The sequence below is a fragment of the Melanotaenia boesemani genome, chromosome 14 (assembly GCF_017639745.1).
Source record: "Melanotaenia boesemani isolate fMelBoe1 chromosome 14, fMelBoe1.pri, whole genome shotgun sequence".
Lineage (NCBI taxonomy): Eukaryota > Metazoa > Chordata > Actinopteri > Atheriniformes > Melanotaeniidae > Melanotaenia > Melanotaenia boesemani.
The window spans coordinates 18,795,784-18,805,053 of NC_055695.1; positions in this window are offsets into that span (position 1 = coordinate 18,795,784).

Consider the following 9,270-nt stretch of genomic DNA (forward strand, 5'->3'; position numbering starts at 1 on the left):
TGTTGCTGTCTCAACAAGTAACAACCTCATTTCACCTCTGTATCACACACAGGACACAATGAAGTCATTCTTGCCTTGAAAGTGCAGAGTGGAAAGAGAAACAGAAAAAGCATTTTTGTTCATGAACACAAAATAAATGTTGTGTTACTGACATGTCTCTGCTGCAGCATTACTCTCTACAGAATTTATTTTACATTTCTATGGAAGGAAAACCAGGTTATCTGAGAAGACAATCACAAAGGGAAGTTAACAAAACACAGAAAGTAAGCAACCTCAGAGGCACAAAAGAAGCTTCTAGGTCCAAGCTTTTCTCTTAGAGATGTGAGGTTTAAAAACTCTACTCTTGTTGACACAAGGCCTCAGTGGAGATTTTAGGCTAGTTCAGGGATACAAGCAGTTACGCAGCCTAGTGACTGGGGGGGCGGGGGGGCGGGGGTTACATATAAAGCTGTCACCCTGCTCAGACTGAGATGAAATACAATTATTTATCATTCAAATGTTATTGAACAATTCCATCATGGAGGGTAAGGTTAATGTTTGTATTTATTTAAACTTTATCACACAGGCTGTTAAAGATCCAAATCCATGAAGGGTATGTTCTTTGAGATGACTTAATGCTAAGTTATGTGTGGGTTAACTATAGCAGAAATCAGGCTGGTTTATTAAAATGTTTCATCCACTGAAAACTGTACATTACAGTTACAAAGTAGGAAAACATAGCTCTGATATGAAACCCATCTTCCACAAATGAAATGAGCCTTGACCTCTAACAAAAGCTAACTCTCAATTGTTATGAAAGAAATTAAATTGGGAAAAGTGGAAAATGAGTGGAAACCACAAGTCATCTTCTGTAAAAGCTGGATGTTGCATACCCAGAAAAACAGATTAAGCTGCAATGTATTATTTTTTTATTAACAAAATCCAAAACTCTATGGTGTGCAGCTTGTAGTTTCTCAGCTACTATGTTGCATGTGCATGTGTTGCATTGGTGTGGTACAAATTTAGCAAGCATAGCTAAAGGGCTTGTTAGAACAATTCCACATACCCTACAAAAGGCTTAAAATGTTGATTCTGTGTATTCAAATTGCACTATTTCTTCAAATCTGAGCTCTATCATCTCTATATCTCTGTGTGTTTTTCATGTTCACAAGCAAAAGCAGCATTTAACATTTAAGATACCCTTAGCAGCCACACCCTCTTGCCAGCAGGGCCACCAAAACAGTACAATAGGTTTGTAAACGCTTCAACACATTCCTGTCTGTTAATACTGATGTTTGATAAGAGTTGTGCTCCGCAGTAATCATTCTTTTCTCAGACAGAGATCAATGCAGCATGCTGCAATCACAACGCAGTCATTACCTGCAAGAACAAAGAGCTCAGCTTGTAACATGAGATAATGCAAAAGAGAATGTGTAATTGCCTCCAACCACTTCAAAACTTGGATAAGTGAGGTGGTGGAAAAAGAAATCAAAGCAGCATCTGTTGATAAGACACTGCAGGGATGGGTGGTGTCTGTTGTAGGAATGATGACAGAAGATAATGATAATCAGATGATGGTACACTTTATTTAAATGATAATGACAATGGAAGGCCAAGTATACGATGCATGACCACAGTTCTCAGGTGGCCTCACTGGAAGTCAGTTACAGCCATTCTCCACTGGCCTCCAACTATATAACCCACCACCACCTCCCCCTTTCCTCACCCCATATGCCCCCTGCGCTACCCAAACTGAGCTTTTATTTCTATTAGTCTCTTCCTGAAGACTGTAAAGGAAGTACGCCAAATCAAATGCATCTGTAGAGAATGGCGGCACGATAATGATAATCATTATGAAAATGACGATGAAAGATGTGAAACTATGAGTAATTCAGTGATGTCATGAGAAGACAATGAGAAGATGATGTGGGAAGAGGCAGATGTGCGCGCCCTGACCTGTAAAGCAGGAGGCCGAGGACAGCCAGATGAAGGGAGACTCGCAAAACTAAAGCGGATACCAGTCTTTTTAAATGTTTGTTCTGCCACTAATGTTGTTACTATGAAGTCTGGAGCCATATCAGCTGCTGATGGACATGTTACAGAATCAAATGGAGGAGGCTAAAGGAAGCTGGAGAGGTTATGAAGTTTTACAAAAGATAAAGAGGTATTTTGATTTTAAAATAGTGATAAAAGTATAAGCAAAGCTCATTCAGGATTTTGAGCTCAAAAGGGACAGTGTGTGAACTTAACATGGCAAGTAAAGACAAAGGCTCAAAAGGATAAGGCTGGCAATATTTTATCCTTATCATCAACTTAACCTGTGTAAAAATCAAAACAAAAACTTAATTCCTCAAGTTTTCTGTGTGAAGCCAAACCCTGAAATGATTTGTTCATTTTTGTCTCATAACTATGCCTTTCTACACAAGGGGCTCCAATTTGGCACATTTTCCCTCCTGCTAATCTGCATGTAAAAAAGGCAGAAGGGTGATCTCTTGATAAACTAGCTGCAGAATTTGTACTATGACGTAAACCACTTTCTGGTGATTTATTTTACAGAAAACATGCATGAACTACAGGTTTTAAATGTTTGGTGATTTGGTTTATACAATGTGAACATGAATTAAAAAAACTTGGTAATTCACATCAAACAATATTCATGTGTCACTGCAATGCCTTCCATCTCTTTTACATGTTATATGTCTTGGCAGCTCAGGTGATAAGCACTTGCTTTTTTTTAACAGAGGGGTGTGACTATATTGCAAAGGTTTTCCCAATAACTTCCAATATTCTTATGGTAAAACATGAGACAGGAATCACATGAAAACCATTGTATTCCTGCAGATTTATTTGAATTGTGTTGTTGTTTTCATGACACTGAGCGCAACTTAAATGCATTGTTGTACAATGTATGCAATATGGCTGCAGTTGAATTTTAAAGACTGCAGGTTATAGAGGCAAATTTACTTATGTGGTCAAGCAGGGTGCTGTCCGAAGCTAGAAGGGATTAATATAAGTAACGGACCACTGGTTTAGGTTTTCTCATGTGAATTATCTAAAAAAAAAAAGAAAATATGATATTACTAGTGAAACAATTATTTCTAGGCACATTCCTTTTGTCCTTGCAACAATTGTCCATGTTACTTTCAAAAATCAGTTTTTTGTTTTCTCAATTTCTCATTTTTTTGCTAAATGAACTCCTTAATCAACCTGTAACATATGTTGTGTGTATAACGTGTTATAATGCTTAGCTGCAGGAGCATTTTCTGACTCCAGCGTCTCTCGATCTGCAATCACAGCTGGAGGAGAAGGTCATTCCTGCCTATAGTAATTATGTATAATGATTTATTTGTATTGAGATGAATAGGACAGCAATCATTGCAGAGGAATGCATGAAACAGACCTTTACCTGTGAACATGTGAACTTTAACCTTAACAAAAGTAGCCTAACACCAGGTATGTGTAATAGCAGGTTATTAGTGAGGTGGACCATTGGTTGGGAAAGAAGAGGCTAAGAGCAGTGATTTTACTGTTCAACTTCACCTGGTTTCTCTTTTCAGAAGTTTTAAACCTGTAGAAATTGAGAGGCCTCCTGATTCCTCCCCATTCACAATTCACAGGATCCAAATATCAAAACTTTTCATTAATTTCACACATGTGCTTTGGTTTTTGTTTATTTGCCTCACCTGTTTTTCTCATTTTAAAACTGATCATCTTTGAAGCAACATCCTTTTAAAGCCAAATGATGAAGTCAGTCCTCAGCATCAGCAGGTTCTCTTGGAAAATAGCTCTTTTGACCTGCCAGCCTCATAAATACTTTCACGCTGAATCCATTGACCCCCAGCCTGACACGACTGATGACATAGCCCCCATCTGACTTCAAGTTTGCCTGTTAATTGAAGTTGTAAACAGGTGGGTAAAAGAGGCTTTGTAGCTGACTTCATACTTGACTTTCAAACATCCTCATGCAGATCTGATAATGTTTACCCATTTCATGGAAGAAAAAAAAAACTTTTTTTTTCTTTTCTTTTTATAGTTTTCCGTTTGGTGCAAAAATATGAATAAACATAGGTTGTTTTATCATTTTAACTTTTTATTTATGTTTTATTTTCTGAAGATCTGCTAATGCTAGTCCTGTCAAAATTCTTCTGTGGATGTTAAAATATCTAGCGCCCTCTGCTGGATTAACTTTATATCACTTAGCATTGGGAAGAGGTCAAACGTCGTCTGTGTAGGAGACCCCCCAAAACACATTTTTTTCCGATGTGCCTGCAGCTATTGCTTTAGCCTTGTCTGGGATAAATATTGTGTTAAGTGCTGTTGGCTTTAGAGTTTAAAGCTGCAGAGTAAACCAGCCTTGGTCTGGGAATCCAAGAAACAACTGATGCCAATAACAACAAGCAACTGAATGAGAAACAATGGATAGCACAAAGAATGTTACTAAAGGGAAATAATAGAGAGAAACACTGAAAGAGATGAAGAAAGAGGGGAAACAGAGCATAAGCTTTCAAAGTTACTTAAATAGTCTTCCACAAGGAATTGTTTGGGCAGATGCAAGAAACCAAAAAAAAAAAAAAAACACCTGACAGAAAAGAAGAGAAGAGCATGACTGGGAGTGTTGTTACTCAAGGAGACCAGAGGTATAGTGGACAAATGAAAGATCATAAGAGCTTGTGCCCAGCTCTAGCCATGACTGAAACATCATCAGCCAGGTCTCCAACAGCATGTTTCTGCCATCTCCTCTCAGAGCTGCCACCGCTGCTGGTGCTGCAGCTAAGGACTGGTTTCCTGTGCACATTCCTCACCTCCTGTCTGTGTTATTGTTGGCCCAGACTGAGGTGTGCAACGCAGAAAACCTCTGCTTTAAAGTGGATCTTTTAGGTGTTGGGCTGTTGTGCCATGCTGAAAGGTTTGCTCAGTGGATATCAATCTAAATCTTGTCAGTCTGTCACTGCAATGAAGTGGCCCAGATGTGAGCCCTATATATATGTATAGACTTTACAACTAATGTGTAGACCAAATATCATCAATAGTGCCTGACTATGGTCCCATCAACTGTTGTTTGGGCTGTTAGTGGTCCAAATGTTATATAACATTAACTTGGTATATGTTATGAAGGACATTGTGTGAGCTTATCAAAAGCTAAATATCTTAAGCTGGGCCTGACTTGGATTATGGCAAGAACTGTGTAGACCACAAAAAACAGCTGCCACCCCCTTTTCCCTAGCTGGGCTGGGGTTGTAACACTGACAAGTGTTAAAATAGGTCTGATTTTGGCTATAGCAACTGTTGTGTGGACCAGACATGATCCAAAATTAATTGAGCAGGGGTAGATATATGAGTTGCAGCACACACAGCATGAACCAGGTCTGACATTGGATCCTGTTTGTGTTGTTTGAGCCCAAAGTTGGTAAGCCATTCCCAGGGTGCACATATGTTACAGACAGACATGACTTCAATGTAATAAACCAGGTTTAGCATGGTAGGGCAATCACAACTAAACTGCAGGCTAAATTAATCTGGTGACTCTTATTTTAGAAAAAGATTGGTTTACTTTGCAATTTTACTTGTCCAATTCCTTATCTATTCGGGCCTTATTTTATCTAAACTGATTTTATATGTTGTACATTCAGCTAGTGAGGGTAGATCAAACCAAAAACACTTGGGCATAAGGCAAGGCAAGGCAGTTTATTTGTATAGCACATTTCATGTACAGGACAATTCAAAGTGCTTTACATAAAACAAAGACATTACAGGTATTTAAAAATAGTAAAAGGCATCAACACATGATCACAATAAAATAATAAATTACTGGAGATGAATGCATGGATGAGTTTCTCTTGGTCTTTCTGGGAGACTAAACTTTTAATTCTGTTGATGTTTCTGAGCTGGTAAAAAGCTGTCTTAGTGACAGCTTTGATGTGGCTGCTGAAAGTCAGATCTGAGTCTATCAACACTCCCAGGTTACGAACTTGGTTGGTGATTTTAAGAGCCCGAGTCTCCAGGTGTTTACCAATGCTGACCCTCTTCTCTTTGCTACCAAACAGAATAATCTCAGTTTTGTCTTCATTTAATTGTAGAAAATTCTCCCTCATCCAAGTGTTTATTTGCTCCAGACACTGACACAATACGTCTATTGGACTGCAGTCATCTGGTGACAGAGACACATAAAGTTGTGTATCATCTGCATAACTTTGATAACTAATGCCATAGTTCTGTAATATTTGACCCAGAGGGAGCATATACAAGTTGAACAGAAGAGGTCCAAGACTGACCCCTGGGGGACTCCACAAGTCATGGCCACTCGCTCGGATTCATAGCTGCCAATCGTAACAAAATAACTCCGGCCTTCTAAATAGGACCTGAACCAGTTAAGAACCGCTCCAGAAAGTCCAACCCAGTTTTCCAGCCTGTGCAACAGGATTCTTTGATCTACAGTTTCAAACGCAGCACTGAGATCCAGCAGAACCAGGACTGATACTTGACTAGAATCAGTATTCAACCTAATGTCATTTAACACTTTGACCAGAGCCGTTTCAGTGCTGTGATGGGGTCGGAAGCCGGACTGAAATTTATCAAGATTTCCACTTTCATTTTAAAAGTCATTAAGCTGGTGAAATACAACTTTTTCAATAATCTTGGAAATTAAAGAGAGGTTAGAGACAGGTCTATAGTTGTTCATTATAGAGGCGTCTAGAGTCCTTTTCTTTAGAAGTGGCTTAATAGCAGCTATCTTTAGTGACTTGGGAAAAATGCCTGATGCCAGTGAGCTGTTAACTATCAGTAGGAGATCACTTTCTACTGAGGTAAAAACTGTTTTTAAAAAGTCGGATGGTATCATGTCCAGAGTGCATGTTTTTTAATTTCAAATGCCAAACTGTTTCTTGTAGGATTTTTAACCATCAACCATTTAAAATTGCGACATAACAGAATTATTTCTGGGTTTTAGACACAGACTAGTTTTCTTGTGTGACTGTGTGGAATTAATATTTTGCCTAATTGTTTTAATTTTTTGGCTAAAAAAGTTGGCAAATTGGTTGCATTTCTCAGTGGAAAGGAGCTCTGGGCTTATCTGTATAGGAGGATTTGTAAGTTTTTCAATCATAGCAAACAGAGTGCGAGAATTGTTGACATTCCTGTTAATCATTTCAGATAAATGCAGCTCTCTGGCCTTGCACAGCTCATTGTTATTGTTACCCAGGCTTTGTTTGTACAGCTCATAGTGAATTTGAAGTTTATTTTTCCGCCATTTCCGCTCAGTTTTTCTGCATTCTCTTTTTAGGCTGGTAACCACAGTGGTGTTTCTCCATGGTGTTTTCTGTTTGCTCAAAGTGCTCTTGATTCTTATCGGTGCAACAGCATCCATTACATTCAAGACTTTCAGATTGAAATGATCCAGAGTCCATCAACTGACTCTGCACTGGTTGTTGGTAACATAGCTATGGCCTCCACAAACTTAGCACTTGTTCTTTCATTAATGTACCTCTTCCTAACCGAGGAGCAGGTTGGTTGGACATTCTGAGTGATCAGTAAATTAAACAATAAAAATAAATATAAAGAAGACAAACTTACATTGCAGTGAGAGGAGGGTTAAAAACTCAATAATAAAGAAAATAGGTATAATAACGTTAAGATTCTACACAGAAAATGCTGTAAATATTCAGCATCTGAACATTTCCTAAAATGCATCATTTTTACAGACTATGCTGCTCTTTTACATGTTTACAAGTGGAAAAAACTGAAAGTGTGTTTATCATCTGTGCACCATTTGTGCATCAGTTGTAGCTGTTGGCTATAACATATGGGAAAAGATTCACTGTTTGGAAACTGATGTACCACTTGTAACATCAGTCATGTGAGAGTTATCCAGCACAAACACACACACAAGCACATAATCATACACAGGCTTGTATGGACACATAAACAGATGGACACCAACGTTAATGAAAAAAACATTTCTATAAAAGCATGGTCTCATTTTAAAGTAAACAGTTCATTTGGTGCATTTCTGATTGGTTAAAATGTTGCATGTGCTGCTGTTAGATTACGTTACAGGATTTTCTCTTCAGAGTGTCAATGATTATTTTGTTCTAGCTTGTTCAAATAAATGCTCTGAAGTGACAAAGTATCTTAGATTACTGTACAACGAGGACAGTTCTAATAAATATTCGATGACCTGTGAGAGTCATTAGGAAACAGGTTATCAAACCACACAAACATGAAGTGATAACAAAACATTCCAAGGTGAGAGAAAATATCCATGTTCTCACTGTAGAGATGATATCTAAGTAACACAATCATACCTGTCAACGAAAGGGTGTAGCAGAGTTTCTGATGTGAAAAGACAACACAAAAAGTAGTCATTTTTCTGAAAACATTTCCAAATATAAACTACCCTGAAATACCAGATTAATCGTGAGTTTGTGTGTGTGTGTGTGTGTGTGTGTGTGTGTGTGTGTGTGTGTGTGTGTGTGTGTGTGTGTCACAATCGCTCTGGTCTGCACAGTATTTTAGCACATACTTAACCTCTTGTGGGAACACTTGTAGGCATTTTGAGAATTCCTGAAGTGCAGACAGAAAAATCTCTTCATCTTCCTCCATTAATGCCATATCATCAGTCACATCTCCCGTCTGAATTTTCCTCAAGTTCACAGCCTTACTTGTCATAAACACTTAACCACAAGTAACATAACATGTCCGTTCAAAGAACGCGCTAAGCACCAGGCATTCTTAGACCTGAGGCAGTGTGACCCCATGAGTGAAGGTTTCTTCATATATTCCACGGTGTACATTTGTATTTACTATCTAGAATCTAGACAAGGCTAAACACATGGATTAGAAAGTGCTCATAGATTCCAGGTTACATTCCTGCTTTTAATTTCCTCAAGATTTTGCCCTTTGGGCTTCATTTAGAGCAGCAAAGTCAAAGGACATGGAAGTGCTTTTATAAACAGAAGGGACCCCTCTCACCTCTTGCCTAATTCCTTAAAAGGATTAAAGATTATATGTCATATAATCTTCAATTCTTAGATTACTGATTGTATGACTTGTTTATTTTCTGAGGATTAATCCTTAGAATATAAAATTTGTGGAATTCTTTTCCAAGTTCAAATTAAAGCAATACTTGACATCAATGTGTGCCATTACACTGGATACCATTTCAGCTTTTATTCATTTGCAAAAAGAAAAAGGGAAATTTGTATATATAAACAGCTATTGGGTGGAGTTTCCTCCTGATGCTTTTTTCTTTCAGTGGGATTTCTGTTGGAATATGATTGGTATGAGAGGAAACAT